Here is an 18,814-nt window from a genome sequence, read left to right on the forward strand (position 1 = left end):
GGACCAGCACTTGATCCATTTTACCACTTAGCTGCCTCAAAAAAAACTTAGGATTTATATAATACTTATTATGTGCCAAATGTTGTGTTATGCGTATTGTATACACATATTGTATCATCTGATCCTCATAACAACCCTGGGAGTTACATGCTATTTTCCCCCCATTTTACAGGTGAAAGAACTGAGATAAATAGAGATTAAGTGATTTGCATAGAATCAAATAACTAGTAAGTGTTTAGGATTGAATTTGAACTCAGGCATTCCTGATTCCAGTCCCAGAGTTCTTTCCATTGCAAAACGAGCTCCCTCATTTTGAACATAATTCCCACCTTATTTGACACCCAGAACTCTGGCTTTATTTTATCTGGCTATCTACCTGAAATACCTTATCTTCTTCCCTACTTTTCCTTCTTTCCTGCACTTATAACTTATTCTTCCTCATCAGACTTCCAAAAATGAAAAGTATGCCCCTAGTCTGTGTAGCAGCTGACCTACTCTGCTTTAGACTTCCCCATCCCCAACTCTTCCTGGAACTAGAGTAACATATAGACATAGTCATTATACCAAGATGAATATGAATTCTAAGTGCATGGCAAATTCAAGCAAAGATGGCATGCCTTCTATATTATAAACAATATATGAGTTTGTAAGAATTACTTATAATCAAAGCAAGAATGGAAAACTTCAAGGAGTGAATATACCCTCATTAGAGATCTCCAATGCAAAGGTTATAGCACCATTTTCTCAGGAAGGCTGTAGAGGGGACATATATTTAGGGATAGATTGGATATGATGACTTCTTTGTTCCCTTTCAACTGTGAGATTCTGTTACTCTTTAGGACTGTTGCATTGTTGTTTCAGTCCCAGTGCCTCCCAAGAATTGTGGGAAAATCTTTTCATTGACAGCACAATTGACAGAAACCAATTTCACAGCTTGCAAAAAGTAAGATACAATATACTAAAATAAGAAATCAAACATAAAATTAAACTAATGATAATTATTAGGAGTTAAATGAAACAGAAAAATTCATCAAAAACTCAAAGATAAAGACTTCCTGGCATCATTTATAGTCTTTATTTCAGAATTACCTGTTTCAGAAACTCTGTATTCAGGGAGCATAGTGCTTCTTACTCAATAGATTCTGTACATCTCTTTGTAATTGTTTAGACTGATCCAACTGTTTCTATAGATAATATCTGGGCCTGACAAAATCTTTTAGCCAACTAGGAGAATACACAATTTTCCTTGGACACATTTTGCAAAATGAGTTGTGAAATACCTCAAACTAAAGAAAAGACTAAATAATCACTCTTTAGATACATAAAAATTAGTTGAACTCTCCTGAGTGCTGAGTATCAACTCTGCCTTTCCAATGTAGCTAGCACCATACAGATAAAACTTCATATCCCATACAGAATTCTACCCAAGCAATCTTGCCATCTAACCTGCCAATATATGGTTTTCTACTCTTCTCTATTCTTTCTCTATTTTGGGTACATTTTTTCAATTAAATATTACTATAGGTCCTGAAAAAGGTATCTCAAACACATGTCTACAGCTCTACTCACCATTACTCTGCCTCCTGAGACAAAAATTCTTCTCCTGAATATCATTCCCTAATACAGATGTGTTATCTCTTTTTATTAGAATGTAAGGTTATTGAGAACTGAAGTTATCTCAATCTTGTATTTGTATTATAAAGACTTATCATAGACCTTGACTCAAAGGAAGAAGTTGATATATTTTTTTATTCATTTGTTTTCTTTCATTTATCCATTCATTCGAACTGCCACTTGCAACCTCTCTAGTCTTCATTCCACTGAAGACTCACTGTCTGCTAGGCTCAAATGCTAAGCATTAAATAATCAAATCAATAGTGTCTGTGTTACTGAAAAGGTCATTATGATCAAACACATTAAGACGACCTAAACCACAATTCACTTCCATGGTTGTTATTTACCTAGAACTATTCGATTCACCTGCTACATTTTAAGAGTTAAGGGGCTAACAATATCACTTTTTCTAGTTGTATCGCTCTCAATTTGGATGGAATTTGACACATAGAAGCCATAAATGATTTTTTTAATTCATTTATTTATTCCCTAAGTTTTCCCTGAGTCTGCTTCTGCAACTCAATTACACATATACATAAACATTTACATATGTAAATGCATGCTGATGGCCAGTTGCTATACATGAATAGTGAAGTGAATCTAAAACTAATTACAAAAATAAATTTAGGCTGGATTGCAACTGGTGAATTTCACAGAGATTTTGAACCTTCCTGACATGCTCACCCCCATGACAATTCATTATTTTAATACCAACATTTTTGGACATTCATGATCTCAAAATATTGATATCAAAATCCAGTTCCTTGAGTGGTAATGACTATGTTTGTATCCCCAGTTCTTGATAGTATATTTGACATGTAGTAGATATGTAATAAGTACCTGATTATTAATTAAGGAATAAATATTCAGTTAATCCAAAAGGGAAAACACCTTGTTGAGAAAAGTAGGTTGCATCATATCAGTTGCATGTGAGTCACAAAGGACATAGAGAAAGAAATGGTTAAATTATGTAGAGTGAAAAATAAGTTGATAGCCAACTGTTGCATTAGTAGCAGTTGAATATTTTTTAAAAAGAATTAGAAAAAAAGCCTCCAGTGTGTTGGGTATATCCTTAATGCATGTTTCAAAGAAAGATATGGAAAAGAATTGCACAGGATAACAATTGTGAATAAAGACACAAGAAGGCAGTAAAGCTAGAAGAGCATTAAGAGAATATTTGTTCCCAACAGTTTCTCTCCTATTGGTAGGCTGCCTGACAAAGGCAACAGAGTGTATTGAAAAAGCACTGTATTGATATATCCAGGGGATATGAGAAAATTCACATCACTTCCTTGTGTAATAGTAAAGGAATTTAAAGATTCCCCTATATTGGCTTGGTTTTAGGGTTGAGTGTTGAAACCCAGAGCTTGTGAATCCCACTTGTCTGATGGACTTCTTGACGTGAAAAGTGAGGGCTGAACTGGGAGAAGCTGGTGACATGGATTTATACAGGCACAAGCAGAGAGAAGAGAGGCAGAAGAACTTTTGGAAGCAGCATCATGGAGGCAGAGAGAGAGAGAGAGAGAGAGAGAGAGAGAGAGAGAGAGAGAGAGAGAGAGAGATTATTGCTGAGGGCAAGTTGGAGTTGTCCAGGACTTTTGAGAAGTGCCACCCAGAACTACCAAGCACTGAGGCGACATGGCTGTGATGCTGGTATTTTGTCTGTCTGTTTTGATGTTGTTTTGCCAGATTTGTCTGCTGGTGAAGGGTAGTTGCTACTGTTGCAGAGGTCCTGGAATTTTGCTATTGGTTCAGAAACCCTTGAAGGAAGATTTTCTTATTGTATGTTTACAGAAATCCTGGAAGAGGGTCTTGCTGATGTTTTCAGGGGTCCTGAGACTGTTCAGCAGGCAGAGATTGAATTGATGAAGACACTGGAAATGTATCTTGTGGCTTTGTTGAGCTTTGTCTCCCCAGGAACAGAGATTGCTGAGAACTTGCCTAGGGTCAAGATGAAGAAAAGACCTCTCTTTAGGTATTAAATGCTGTGATGATATCTTAACCTTGCTGTAGCTCAGGGTTGATGGCCTTTATGCTCTCTACCACCCCTTTTTATTTTTTAACTTTTTAAAAATTTTTTTAAAGCAATTGGTGTTAAGTAACTTGCTCAATGTTACACAGCCAGTTGCTTTTGGGTGTGGTTCTAAGTGTCTGAGCCCCATTCGATCCCCCGGCCATCCCGACACTGGGGCCAGTGTTCTTACTCACTGAGCCACCTGGCCGCCCCTACTACCCCTTTTTAGAAGGTGCTTGGAGTTAACTGATGATAATTGTAATTCAGTTGTGATCCATGTGTGGAAAACTTGACTTTTTGGCACTCTGTGTCTGAACAAATGAGTATATTTTGTTTATGATTGGAAACTAATCTTAATCTCCATTTGAGAAGAGAGACTTTGTGATTGACTAAATAAAGGTACTGCCCAGGATTGGAGTAGTAGTTGGAAATTATTGAATCATACTTGGTGACTGCTGTATTTTGATTTTTTTCTTTGTGTGAATGTTTTTCCTTAATTTGTCACTGAATAAAATGGAGAGTTACTATGTTGGTATTCTGAACCTTGGAAGTTGCCGTTGCTCGGCCTTATAGCTTGTTACATGCTAGCTGTGTGACCATGTACAAATCACTTTATTTCTTTGAATCTCAGTTTTTTCATCTATAAAATGGGAATAATAAAACCTTTTTAACTGCTTTACAGAGGTGTTATGAAGCTAACAGAGATAACATGTGTAAGGCACTTGTCAAAATATAAAGCACTATATAAATGCTACTACTGAGTATCTTATAAACTACTGGGAGCCCAAACTTTTTGGTTGACTTTACTTAGAGTCTTTCTTTCATTGACATAAATATGAATATTTTGGAAAAAAAAAGGAGAGCAATAAAGTCTCCAAAAACATAATTTGGCAAAACCTTATAGTTCTGAAAACCCTGGTTTCTACATGTGTTTGTACTACAATGTGTTTTAGCTATGCCCTAGATGTGTGTTAGGGGAGACTTATCCATTGAATGATAACATACACTGCTTGAAGTCATTCGCAAATACTACACCAAAAGGTTAGGAAATGTTGTCTTTGTGTCCCAATGTCAACAGCACCTCAATCTTTCAAATCTCCTTCTTAGTTCTTCTCTGCTCTCTCAGTTATGGTAGCAGCAGAGGCATAAGATGACCAGAATGGACAGTTTCTTATCTGTGCAAGATATAGAAGCATACTCACCATGTTCACAATAGATACATTTAAGTAACTTAGTAAAGATCCATAGTCCTAAGCAATTAAAAGATTCTGGACTTCTAGTTTCCAGGATTATCTCACCCATTTCATCAGAAAAAATTAGCTCAAACTAAATCAATCAGTATTCCTTCCTCTAAGATAAGAACTAGCAAATTATATATTTATTTATACATGTATATGTGTGCATAGATACACACATATGCATATACATACTCGCAAATATGTATGCATACATATATACATACGCATTTATGTAAACACATATATGGATATACATATATGTATATGCACACATATATACATGCACAATATATCCATACATATACATGCATGCATATATACCCATACAAATGTATGAATATTTGTATGCATGTGTGCATGCACATATGTATTACATAAGTTCATTGTTACATGTACGCATATGCGATGTACATGTGCACGTATATGCATGTGTGTATGCATGCATAACATAAATATATGCCATATATACAGATGCATGCATATATACAGATATACACAGATATTTACATATATACACATGTATGTGTGTATATAAGTGTGTGTGTATACTTGGTTATTCTCACTTGGAAACGTCATTGATGTACACTCAGGGGAAAAGCACAAAAGCACATTAAGGCAATTGACAGGGAATTACATAAACACTGGGGAAGTCAGGGTTTAGGATACCTGCCCCAACAGACTAGCTTGAATTACACAGAATTTAATCTTTTTTTCCCCTAATCTTTTTTTTTCCCCTGAATTGAATTGGATGGGTTTGTGTAAAGACACAGTCTATGACCTACATATTTCAAACTATTTCAGAATTTCATACCTGGGTAGAAAACCCATATTTAGAGAAAACACTGATAAAAATAAATGCCTTGAACCATTCCTCAGATTTGCCAGACTCATCCTCTATTGGAGTGCTATGAAGTGTGAAATTCAGAGACTGCAACATTGCTGAAAAAGACCTGTCCTCTCACCCAAAGATTTCTTTTCCAAGGTCTAACTGAGAACTAGAGAGAGAAGGGAAAAGTAGAAAATAAGAAAATAAAGGAGGAGGCAATTCTTGATTTAGGGATTCTTAGAGTCTATATCTGCATTCAATTTAATTTGCAAAAAAAAAGAGGATTTAGTTGAAGAAGCAAATAATATTAAAAACAGTTTATCTAGCAGAGCTAAGATTATGGAATAAGCAGTAAATCACTGAAACTCTCCCATATTCACCTCCAAACAACCTTAAAAGAGTGCCCCCAAACAAATCTTGGAACATTAGTCCCTGCAAAAGGATTGCGTGAAAACAATCTTTGAGCCCATGAAACTCAGATGATTGGAAGGAAAGATCTGACTTTCTCAGGTAAAAGGGGAGTGCAGTATAGTATGGGAAGTGGTCCAGCAAGCATCACCTGAGCAAGTCAATAGGGGATCCAGATATCCATGTTGCAGAGCAGGCAAAAGCCAGTAACAGGAGATCCCACATATCTCAACATAACCAAGGGAATGGGCAGACACCATCTGCCAGACTGCCATGTGCTTCTGCATAGTTCTGTGCAAGGTAGCTGTCAACCCTGAAGATGCCTAAGGAAATGGGCATCCAAACAGATAGCCACCAACTCTATGTACCACCAAATGCATTAGTTTGGCCATGGGCAAACAGGAAGCCTCCAGTGACCAGACCACCACATGCTTCAGTGTAGGCAGAGGGAAATGCAGCAACACAGCCAATGGCCACAGTATATATTAGACACCACTAGTAGGATCCTGGATCAGCCCCAGGTAAGCTGCCTGACACCTACGACTTGGAATAGCTCTGGCCACCCACACCCCTACACCCTCTTAGCAACTCACCAGTCATGAAGGACCCCCTTGGGCCTCAGGAAAACATCAGTGCAGTACCAGGTAAACAGCCAGGGCCTGCAGCCCCTGATACAAGAAGCTTGAGGCAATGCCCCTTATACCCTGGAAACAGAGATCACATTTAAAAGAAAGAGAAAAAAATAACAACAAAAATAGATGAGCAAAAACAAAGAATCTGACCATATAAAGCTATTTTGGTCACAGGGAAGATCAAGAAACAAACTTAGAGAGTAAAATAATGTCAACACACCTATAGGCACTGACCCCTTCCACCCCCCCCCCAAAAAAAAAAAGTAAGAAGTGATCTCAAGCCTAGAAAGAACTAATAGAAGAGTTTAAAAAAGAATTAACAAATAATTTGAAAGACAAAAGAAAAAAATTAAAAAGAAATGAGATGATGCAAAACAATTAGGGAAAAAAGTCAACAGCTTGGAAAAAGAAAACAACTCCTTTAAAAGGACAATTGGTCAAATAGAAAAGGACATTAAAAAAGTTAAAGAAAACACCTCCTTAAATGTTTCAGTTGGGCAAATGGAAGCTAAGAATTCTCAGAGACATAAAAAATTAATCAAATTTGAAAGAATGAAAAATGGGGAAAAAATGGAAAATACCTCATGGGAAAACAAATGACCTGGAAAATAGATCCAGGAGGGACAATGTCAGAATCACTGGACTATCCTGAAAGTCATATTCAAATGGAGGAACTGTACAGCATTTTTCAAGAAATTATCAAGGAAAACTACCATGATATCCTGGAACAAGAGGGCAAACTAGGCATTGAAAGAACCTACCTATCACTTCATGAAAGAGATCGCCAAACAGAAACTGGAATGTTAAATAAAAACTTCAGAACTGTCAGGTTAATGGGGGTAAAGGGGTACCATACTGTAAGTGGCCAGAAAGAAACAATTAAAGCATAATGGAATCACAATAAGAATTATACAGGACTTTACAGCAGCAACATTAAAAGAACAAATGTCATACAATATGATATTCTGGAAGGCAAAGGAGCAAGGACTACAATGAAGAAGTTGTTGTCTGTTGAAATTAAGCATAATACATCAAGGTAAAACATGGTCATTGAAAGAAATAGAAAGATTTCAAGCTTTCATATGGGGAAAAAGAAGAACTAAAACAAAAAACATGATTGCCAATATTGAAACCCAAGAGAAACATAAACACATAAAGAGGGAAAAGAAGACATAAGGTATTCAATATAGCTAAATTGTTTACATCCTTTCATGGGAAGATGATACTTGTAACTATTCAAAATTGTATCACTAATAATACAGTTAGAATTAATACACCTAGAGTATGTGGGTATAATATGAATTTGAGAGAAAGGACATAAAAAGAATTAAGGAATGACAAAGAGAAGAAAGAAGGGAGTAAAATTTGGGTAACATAGACACTCAATTGGGTATAGAAAACAATTTTACTTTACTGGAAAGTAGGAGGGGGAGAGGAAAAGAGATGGCATGAACAATGAGGATTAAAGGGAGGATAGATTGGGGGAAGAGGTAGTCAGAAGCAAAATACTTTTGAGGAGAGACATGCTGAAAGGAGAGAAACAATAAAATAAATGTGGGTGGCAGCATAGGATGGAGAGAAATAACATTAACAATATTAACTGTGAAAAAAAATAATTCAGGCAAGTTTCCCTGACAAAGGCCTCATTTCTCAAACATATAGAAAACAGTCAAATTTATATTAAAAGCAAAAAAAAAAGTCATTCTACAAACTGATAAATTATCAAAAGATATGAACAATTTTCAGATGAAGCAATCTGTACCCATATGAAAAAAAAATACTTTTCCTCACTATTAATAGGGGAAATGCAAATTAAAATAATTCTGAGGTGCCACTTCATACCTATTAGATTGGCTAATAGGAGAGAAATGGCAAATAACAAATGTTGGAGAGGATGTGAGGAAAAAAATGAGACTTTAATGCACTGTTGGTGGAATTGTGAACTGATACAACCATTCTGTAGAACAATTTGGAACTATGCTCCAGGGTATATAAAGCCAGGTATATAAAGGTGATCCTTTGACTTAGAAGTACCACTACTATGTCTGTATCCTGAAAGAGATAAAAATTCCTAAATAAAAAGTATTTGTAAGTATAAAAATATTTATAGCAGCTCATTTCTAGGGGCAAAGAAATAGAATTGAGGAGATGTCCAACTATTGGGGAATGGCTGAAGAAGTTGAGGTAATGGGATTATGATGGAATGCTATTGTACTATAAGAAATGATCAGCAGGATGGTCTCAGAAAAAAAAAACCTGAAAAGACTTGCATGAGCTCATGCAAAGTGAAAAGTACTCTTTACAATGTAACAGCAATATAACTGTGAATGACTTAGATCTTCTCAACAATATATTGGTCCAAGACAATGACACATTATCATTGTGTGAATGGTGAAGGACACATGATGAAAAAATAGTATCCCTCTACATAGGAAGAACTGGTGATGTCTGAAGACAGATCAAAATACACTTTTTTTAACTTTATTTTTCTTGAGGGGTGTTTCTTTTGGTCTATGTTTTCTTTTATGAAATGACAATTATGGATATGTTTTGGATGACTACATATGTATAATTTATATGGAATTGCTTTTCTTCTCATTGGGGAGGGAGGAAGGGAGGGAATTTGAAACTCAAAGTTGTAAAAATGAATGTTAAAAATTGTTTTTACATGTTACTCATGAAAAAAACATTAATTGCTCATGGGTAGTCCAATCCAGTATAGTAAAAATGGTATTTCTGCTAAATTAATTTACTTATTTAGTGCCATGCCGATCATGATACAACAAAATTATTTGATAGAACTAGAAAAAAATTAGAATAAAATTCATCTGGAAGAACAATTGGTCAAGAATATCAAGATAATTAATTAAAAATACAAAGGAAGGTGACCTATCAATACTCAATATCAAACTACACGTGAAGCAGTAATCATGAAAATTATCTGGCACTGACTAAGAAATAGAGTGGCAGAGCAGTGGCATAGATTAATTACACAAGACACAATAGTCAATGTCTACAGTAACCTAATCTTTAATAAGCCAAACACCCCTTCCTTTGGGGTAAAATCTAACTATTTAATGAAAACTCATGGAAAATCTGCAGAATAACAGAACACAACCTTCACATAGACCAACATCTCATGCCACACAGGAAGATAACATCAAAATGGGTCCATGATTTAAACATGAAGAATCATACTACCTAACAGACCTATGCAGAAGCGAAGAATTGATGCATAAAGGAGAGATGGGGGAGGGGGGACAGGTGGTGCAGTGAGTAAGAACTCTAGGCCCAGCGTTGGGAGACCTGGGATCGGTTCCAGCCTCAGATACTTGGCACCCACACAAAATAACTGGCCATGTAACCTTGAGCAAGTTACTTAACCCCAAATGATTAAAAAAAAAGAAGAGATAGAGAGTATTAAAAATGTGAAATAAATTTTGATTATATTAAAGTAAAAGAAAACTATGGAAAAAACAAAAGTAATGCAAGCAAGATTAGAAGGAAAGCAGAAAACTGGGAAACAATGTTTATTGCTAGTGTCTCTAATAAAGGTCTCATTTTTCAAATGTATAGAGAACTGAGCCAACTGTATAAGAATATGTGTCATTCCCCAATGGATAAATGGACAAAGGATATAAATAGGCTGTTTTCACATGAAGAAAAAAAAAGCTATATACATGTTTTAAATCACATTTGATTAGAGAGATACACATTAAAACAACTCATACCTATCAGAAGTACTACCATTATGAGGTACCACCTCATACCTATCAGATTTACTAATAGGACTAAAATAGGAAAATGATAAATGTTGAAGAGGATGTGGAAAATTTGGGAAAATAATGTACTGTTGGAGGAGTTGTGAACTGATGCAACCATTCTGGAGAGCAATTCTGAACTATGCCCCAAGGGCAATTAAACTGTGCATATTCTTTGATCCTGCAATACCTACTAGTAGGTCTGGATATCAAAGGGCGAAAAAAAATAAGGAAGAGGACCTACAGGGGCAAAAATATTTATAGCAGCCCTTTTATTGGTAGCAAAACATTTGAAATTTAGGGTATGCCCATCAATTGGGAAATGGCTGAAAAGCCGTAGTTTATGAGTGTAATAAAATGTTGTGCACTAAGAAATGATGAATAGGCACAGATTCAGAAAAACCTGGAAAGACTTGGACAAACTGATTCATAATCAAATGAGCCTAACCAGGAAACATTTCACACAACATCAGGAATATTTTTTGGTAATCAGCTATGAATGTTTTATTGGTTCTCAGCAACACAGAAATCCAACACAAATACAAAGAACTCATGAAGAAAAGGCTATCAACATATACATATAGAACTGGTGGATGCTGAATGCAAATTGAATCATGGTTTTTGACTTGTTTTATTCTTTTTCACATTTTTTTCTTTTGATCTGTTTTTCCTTTTCCAAATATGACTAACATGAAAAAATATTTTACATGGTATCATATGTATTACCTATATCAAATTGTCTATTATTTTCAGAAGAGAGAAAGGGAGGGAGGGAGGCAGAAAAATTTGAAACTCAAAATTTCATAAAAATGAATGCTGAACATTTTCCTGATGTCTAATTAGGAAAAATAAAATATCATTTAAAAAATAAATAAAACTTGTACTACTGGTCACTAGTGTGGAAGAAAAGATCAGAGTTCAATAGAAAATTTGATATTCAAACAGAAGACTGAAGAGAATTACAAAATATAAATATCAAAGAATAATTAGAAGAGAATCAGTAAAGTTAAACTGTTTACTTTCCTAGATGTGAAGATGATCAATGAAAATTCCAAGGATTTTATTAAGTCAGTCAGATGGAGTGTACATAGAGGGACTAAGTGTATATTGATTATATTAGTATCTCAAAAAAATGAGGATAGAAGAAAGAGGAATGGTGTGGGAGATGGTGGAAGGTTATGTTAGAATGAGTAAAATTTTCTCACATAACAGAGGGTTGTAAGCTTTTTTTTTAAAGTGGAGGAGGAAATGGTGGTAATGCTTGAATCTCACTCTCATCATTACTGGATAAAAAAGGTAACAACACACACACACACACACACAAACTTGGGTATAGAAATCTGTCCTACCCTATGAAGAAATAGGAGGATATGGGGTGGCTAAGAGGTGTAGTGAATAGAGCATGGCCCTGGAGTCAGGAGGACCTGAGTTCAAATCTGGCCTTAGATACTTAACACAAAAGTACCCATATTACCTTGGGCAACTCACTTAACTCCAATTGCACCTCCAAAAAAATAAATAGAAGGATAAGGAGATAAGACATATGGAGGGGATTATAAAAGGGAGGGTGGAATAAGGGATTCAGTGGCCAGAAGAAAAAAAGATTTTTACAGATGGATAGGATAAAGAAAGAGAGAAAACAAACATAAACAATTATAAGATGGAGGGAAATACATAATAAGTAATAATAACTGTGAATGTGAATGGCACAAGCTAAACCACAGTATGGAAGCCAATGACAGAATTGATTAGAAACCAGAATCCAACAATATGTTGTTTAGAAGAAACACACTTGAAAGACACACACAGATAAAATATAGAACTGGAAAAGAATCTAATCTATACGCTTCAGTTGAAACAAAAAAAAGCCAGGGGTACCAATAATATCTCAGACAAAGCAAAACCAAACGTAGGCCTAATTAAAAGAGACAATCAAGGAAACTACATTATGCTAAAAGGTATCATGTATAATGAAGTAATATAAAAAATCGGGGATATGAACAGGCAGTTTTCAGAAGAAATCAAAACTCTTTATAGTCATATAAAATATCCTAAGTCAGTATTGATTAGACAAATGCAAATTAAAATAACTTATATATTACGTCAATTTATCAGAAATGTTAAACACTACAGGAGGCAAGAAAAAAATTACAGTAATAAAATGTTGGTGGAGTTGTGAAGTGGTTCAAACATTTTGGAAAACAATTTGGAACTATATCTAAAGGTCTATAAAGCTGTACAAAATTTCAGACCCAATAATTCAATTGCTAGGTCTGTACCCCAAAGAGAGCAAAGGAAAAGGAAAAGGACCTACAGTAACACACATATTGATGGCAACTCTTTTTGTGGTAGCAAAGATTTGGAAACTGAGGGGATGTTCAGAAGTTGAATATTTGTTGAACAAGTTGTAACAAATTGTTGCAGTGGAGGACAATTAGGTTATAAGAAATGAGGAGTGATGTGGTTACAGGGAAAAAAATACATATTACTATATGAAATGATGCAACATGAAGTGAGAAGAACCAGATCAGTGGCACAATAAAAGTAATGGTATAATAGTGATGAATTCAGAAAACTTGGTTCTTCTGATTAATGCAATTTTCTGAGACAATTTTAAATGACTCATGATTTTAAAAAATGTTATCCAGCTCCATATAGAGAACTGATGAACTTTGAGTGCATCTTAAAGTATTTTCTTACTTTTTTTGCTTCTTTACAATACCACAAATCCATATTATGTGTTTTGCATGATTTCAAAAGTATAATTTATTGATGTCATTTTGCTTGCCTTCTTAAAAAGTTTGGATGGTATGGGAAGGAAAGTTAGAATTTGAAACTCGATTTTTTAAAATGTAAATAAGTAATTAATTTAAAAGTCTTTTTAAAAAGGAGTTGAAGTGGCTTTTGCAAGTAACCTACTTCCTGAAGCCTCCCAAATTTTATGGAATTTTCATTTAAATTATCTGACACAGGATGACTGATGGTCTCAAAGAAAGATGGGAAACAGTGAGTATTAGGAAATAGTATGGTGTTAATTAGGGATATCAAACCTTGCAATGCGAACTCCCCTTTTTGGACTGTTTCCTTGTTTCAATTATTCAAGGGTCTTTGAGCCTCTGCCTGTGATTATATCAAGTCTTTGTTAGAAAAAGAACCTGCAAAGTCCACAGTGGAAGGAACTTGCCAAAAGGACCATATAAAAGCAGGAGCCCAAACTAGAACCAAGGAGAACTGGGAAGAAAGATGCCTGTGGTGCCAGCATTCTGTTATTACTTTGTCAGACCCAATTACTGACATAGGGCATTGTTGTTGTGACAGAATCCCTGGGACCTCACTGCTGGTTCAGAAGCCTTGAAAGAGGACTTTTCTGCTATCGGTTTACAGAAGTCCTGAAGGAGTGTTGTACTGATGTTTTCAGAGATCTTGGGACTTTACTGATTAATTTGTGTTAATTTCTCAGATAGAGGCCCTGTCTGTTAGTCTGTGTTGATTTCACAGGCAGAAAGTGAATTGATGATGGTGGTGGCAATGTGTGTGAGTATTGTGATAACTCAGCTAAGCTTGATGTGGGGACCTGGACCTTGAGCTGAACCAGAAGTTGGAGAGGAAGCTGGACCAAAAACTGGACCAAGAGCTGGACCCAGACATGGGAGCTCCCTTCCTCTGAATCCAGGTGACAGTTGGATGAATTCAGGCAAGAGTTGGGAACATGGAAGAAGAACCATGTAGTTTGCAAGTCAGACTCTAGTCAAGATGGAAGGACCTTCATTTGGGTACTTAGTACTGACTGAGTGATTAAGAACACTTGACCTAGGGGTGGGAGACCTTTGTACTTTGTATTACTTAGGGATGATTGAGTTAAGGATGATTGGAAGCTAGCCTCCATTTAAGATGAAAAAAACTTTAGATTATTAATTTATATTGATTGATTCAGATTGTGACCTACTGAATGATATCTTTTATTTAATAATATTTGGTCACTTTAGTAATAAGTTGTTTTGATATATTGCTATGAATATTGTACTTTGATTTCTGTGGATGTTTTTTAGTATACTGTGGGATAAATAGAGAGCTCACTATACTATGTGATCAGAACCTTAAAGCTATTCACAGAAGCATTCCTCTGGAGAGCTGCTTGTGCTTGGCTTTTAACAGTTCACAGAACACCAAATAATATTATGAAGACTTCTATGACTTAATTTGAATATATTATTACCTGAACAAACCTTCATTAAGAAAAATAAAGACTTAGATAAGATTAGTGAAAATATATTAGTGATACAGAACAGAGAACAAAGATAAATAGGTTAAAGGCAACCAAGGCAGTATGATCAATCTTTTTTTTTACTCCAGAATTTATTTATTTTTAGTTTTTAATGTTGATTTCCATAAGATTATGAGTTCCAAATTGTTTTCCCTATCTGTCCCCTACCACTCCACCCCAAGATGGTCAGCATACTTATTACTCCTTTTCCCAGCCTGGCTTCTTATATATCCCCCATATATCACCCCGTACCCCCTTACCCCTTACTTTCTTGGAAGGCAAGATGGATTTCTACACCCCATTGTTACATATCTTATTTCCCAGTAGCATGAAACAATATATTTTTAACATTTGTTTACCATATTTTAAATTCCATATTCTCTCACTTCCTCCCTCCTCACTCTTCCCCACTGGGAAGACAAACAATTCAATATAGGTTATACATGTGTAGTTATGCAAATCATTTCCATAGTAGTCATGTTGTGAAAGACTAACTATATTTCCCTTCATCCTATTCCAGCCCATATTTATTCTATTATTTCCTTTGACCCTGTCCCTTTTCAAAAGTGTTTGCTTCTGCCTACCCCTCCCCCAGTCTGCTCTCCCTTCTACCCCCTATTTACTCCCTACTACCCCCTTTCTCCCTTAATCTGCATTCGCTTCTATCATCCCCCCTCTCATCCCCTTACCCCCACAACTTTTCTGTAGTGCAAGATACCCAACTGAATGTGTATGTTATATCCCCCGAAGCCAAATCCAATGAGAGTCAGGTTAACTCATTCCCTTTCTCCTCCCTGCTCTTCCCTTCCAATGAAATAGTTTTCTCTTGCCTCTTTTATGTGAGATAATTTACCCTATTCTATCTCTCCCTTTCTCCTTCTGCCAATATATTTCTCTCCTACAGCTTAATTTTACTTTTTAGATATCATCCCTTCACATTCAATTCACCCTGTGCCCTCTATGTATAGATGCACGCACACACACTCGTGTATATATATATATATATGCACACACAACTATACATGTGTGGAGATACACATGTGTATGCATACACACATACATGCATATACATGTAGATAGATAGATAGATCAATAGATAGATAGATAGATAGATAGATAGATAGATAGATGATAGATAGATAGATAGATAGATATTCCCTTCATCTATATTCATACTGAGAAAAGTCTCATGAGTTACAAATATCTTTCCATGTAGGAATGTAAAAATTTCAAATTTAATAATTTCCTTATGATTTCTCTTTCCTGTTTATCTTTTCATGGTTCTCTGGTTTTTATCAGTTCTCTTAAGAAGCAAAACTGATCTGTGATTGAATGTTCAGAAATGATACAATCAGAATTCGTTTATTCTTGCTTATCCTGAACTATTCTTGACCATATCTTCCCTAAAATTCACCATAGGGAATATCTTCCTCATTTACTCCTACTATTGTTATCTCTCAATTAACTATTTTTTGTTTGTTTTGTTTTGGCTTTTTGGAGAGGGGAAGGCAGGACAGTTGGGATTAAGTGACTTGCCCAGGGTCACATGGATAACAAAGACAAATTTGATCTCAGATCCTCCTGACTCCAGGGCCAGTGCTCTATTTACTGTGCCACTTCGCTGCCCCTCAATTATCTTTCAATCTCACCATTAGGAATGTCCCATCTTTTCTTTTTTCTATGCAAGTTCCCAATTTAATGCATTGCTTATGTTCTTCAGAGTATTTTATTGGTTATAGGTTTCAGGTTGCCCTGACCTACTATCTGACTTTCCATTGCCTGTTATACAATGCTAATTTTTAGTTCTTTAGGAACTAATGATTCAAATTTCCCAGCTACTAATAATACAAATAAAATGTTTAAAATGAAAAGCAGAACCTTTAATGTTATGGGAAACTTAGGGTTACTAAATTTTTTTTTTGCAATTACTTGAAACAATGAAATCTTCTTTCCTCCTTCTTTTCCTTTATGAACTCAGAGTATTATCTGAGTGTTCTTTCTTTCATAGATACATATACCATTTAACAAATTTCATTCAGATGCATGTTGAAATATTGTCAAAATTTTCTTCATCCATTTACCTTTTCCTATGTAGATAGACTAATATTCCTTGAAATGAATTATTGGAACTACTTTGTTAAATATTATTTATATAATGCAAAATAAAACAAAACAATAAACTGCTCATAGTGGGGGGGAACTTTATCTGGTATATAGAAAAAAATCATATTATCATATGAAATCTCCATTTTGTATATGGAAACATTAAATATGTTTACAACTTTTGAAAATCATAATAAAATATAGTACACAAGAAAGTCTTCCAATTCAAGTCATTTTTAAAAATTTTTCATTCTTCTGAAATATAACTGCGCATTTTTGTGAAGTCATTTAACATCATGTGTTTATCTGTGTGTGTGTGTGTGTGTTTCAGTGTATTTGTTTGTCAGATGGGCTGCCCTACCTATTAAAAAAAATGTTGGATAGCTTAATGATCACACTCAATTTTTTAGAGAATGAATGAAAACACATGAAAAAAGATGATGAATCTATGGTCCCAATGATTCTGTTTCTTCAACTCATACAGGTGTCAGGGGATATAATACATTTCAATAACATGTCAAGACTATATGTCATACAATTTTAAAGAACAATAGAAAGCAGTAGAAGAAAAGGCAACAAAGAAACTTAGATATACCACAGTTGACAGACCAAAATGCCAATGAGAGGCTATTAATTCTCACAGGCAAATGAGAATACCAAAGGAAAGAGACTAGAGACAGAAGTTATAGAGGTACTTCTTACTGTTGCTGTTTGCTATAAATAATGTGTACTGAAAAATGCTTGAGAAGGAGGTCATGAAGAGCACAACTCCTTAATCCCACCTGCATTAAAAAATGAAAATAGGGGCGGCCAGGTAGCACAGCAAGTAAGAGCACCGGATCCAGTGTCAGGATGACCTGGGGATCGAATCTGGACTCTGATATTTAGCACCACACCCAGAAATAACTGGCCGTGTAACCTTGAGCAAGTTACTTAACCCCGATTGCTTAAAAAAAATGAAAATAAAGCAAAAGAAAAAAATAAGGGTAAAAAAGAAGAGAAAAATGGAGAGAACATAAAAAGCCTGAAAAGATAAGGAAAGAAGGCAAGACAATTTTTAAGGTTTGTGGATGGGTGGGGGAGAGGGAAAGACTCCAATGAACAAATTATATAGATTAGAAGATTTCAAAGTCTATAAAAATACCAATAATTACCAAAACAACTTTAAATATGAATCTAATTTTCACACAGGACCAAATAAATTGAATAATAAATGTCTTGAAAGAATTGAAGTAGGACACTATGTCTATAATGAAAGATCTATCATTTGTAAAATCAGAAAAAAAGGAAAGGAATACTTTTTTTAAAGATGGCAATATGGACATATTGGTTTAAAAATGAATAAAGCAATGGGGTCAAAGGGAAATAACATTTTCAGGAAGAATGCCAATTGGTAGAAATTGGACCTATGCAGCAAAATAAGGAAAAAGGAAAATTGGATTTAAAAGAAAACACAACAATTTTTCCAAGTAAGGATAGATAAAGATAGATAGATTAGAAGATAAAATTTGGAGAGTTAATTTAATAATAATTTTATTTGAAAAAAATGTGGGAATAAAAAGAATGGTTGTTCAATAAAATTTCCCTAACCTTATAAGACTCAAATTTATAGAATTCAAAAGCTATCTTCTGAGTGTAATATAAAATTTGATTGTTAGACATATTGTTTTCAGATTTCAGGGTTTGATCAGCAAAGAATAAATCATACCTCATTCCAAGAATCTTGGACCATGTAAGATAGGCAATAATTCAAAGTTTCAAATGCACATTCAATTTTCTCACAAAATATTATCAAATATTTTAAAATTTAGAAGGGGAATATGACTGAAATAATATTAGGAATGAATCAGAAAATAGTATCAGGAATAAATTTTTGTATAATTCCTTTGGAAAGCAGGAAAACCAGGATAATTTGATATGCCAATCAATAATAATTATTATAGAAAAGACTGAA

Source organism: Petaurus breviceps, unplaced genomic scaffold (genome assembly GCF_028583685.1).
Source record: "Petaurus breviceps papuanus isolate PSGF00001 unplaced genomic scaffold, PetGlider_PUasm1.0 42, whole genome shotgun sequence".
In the NCBI taxonomy this organism is placed as follows: Eukaryota; Metazoa; Chordata; class Mammalia; order Diprotodontia; family Petauridae; genus Petaurus; species Petaurus breviceps.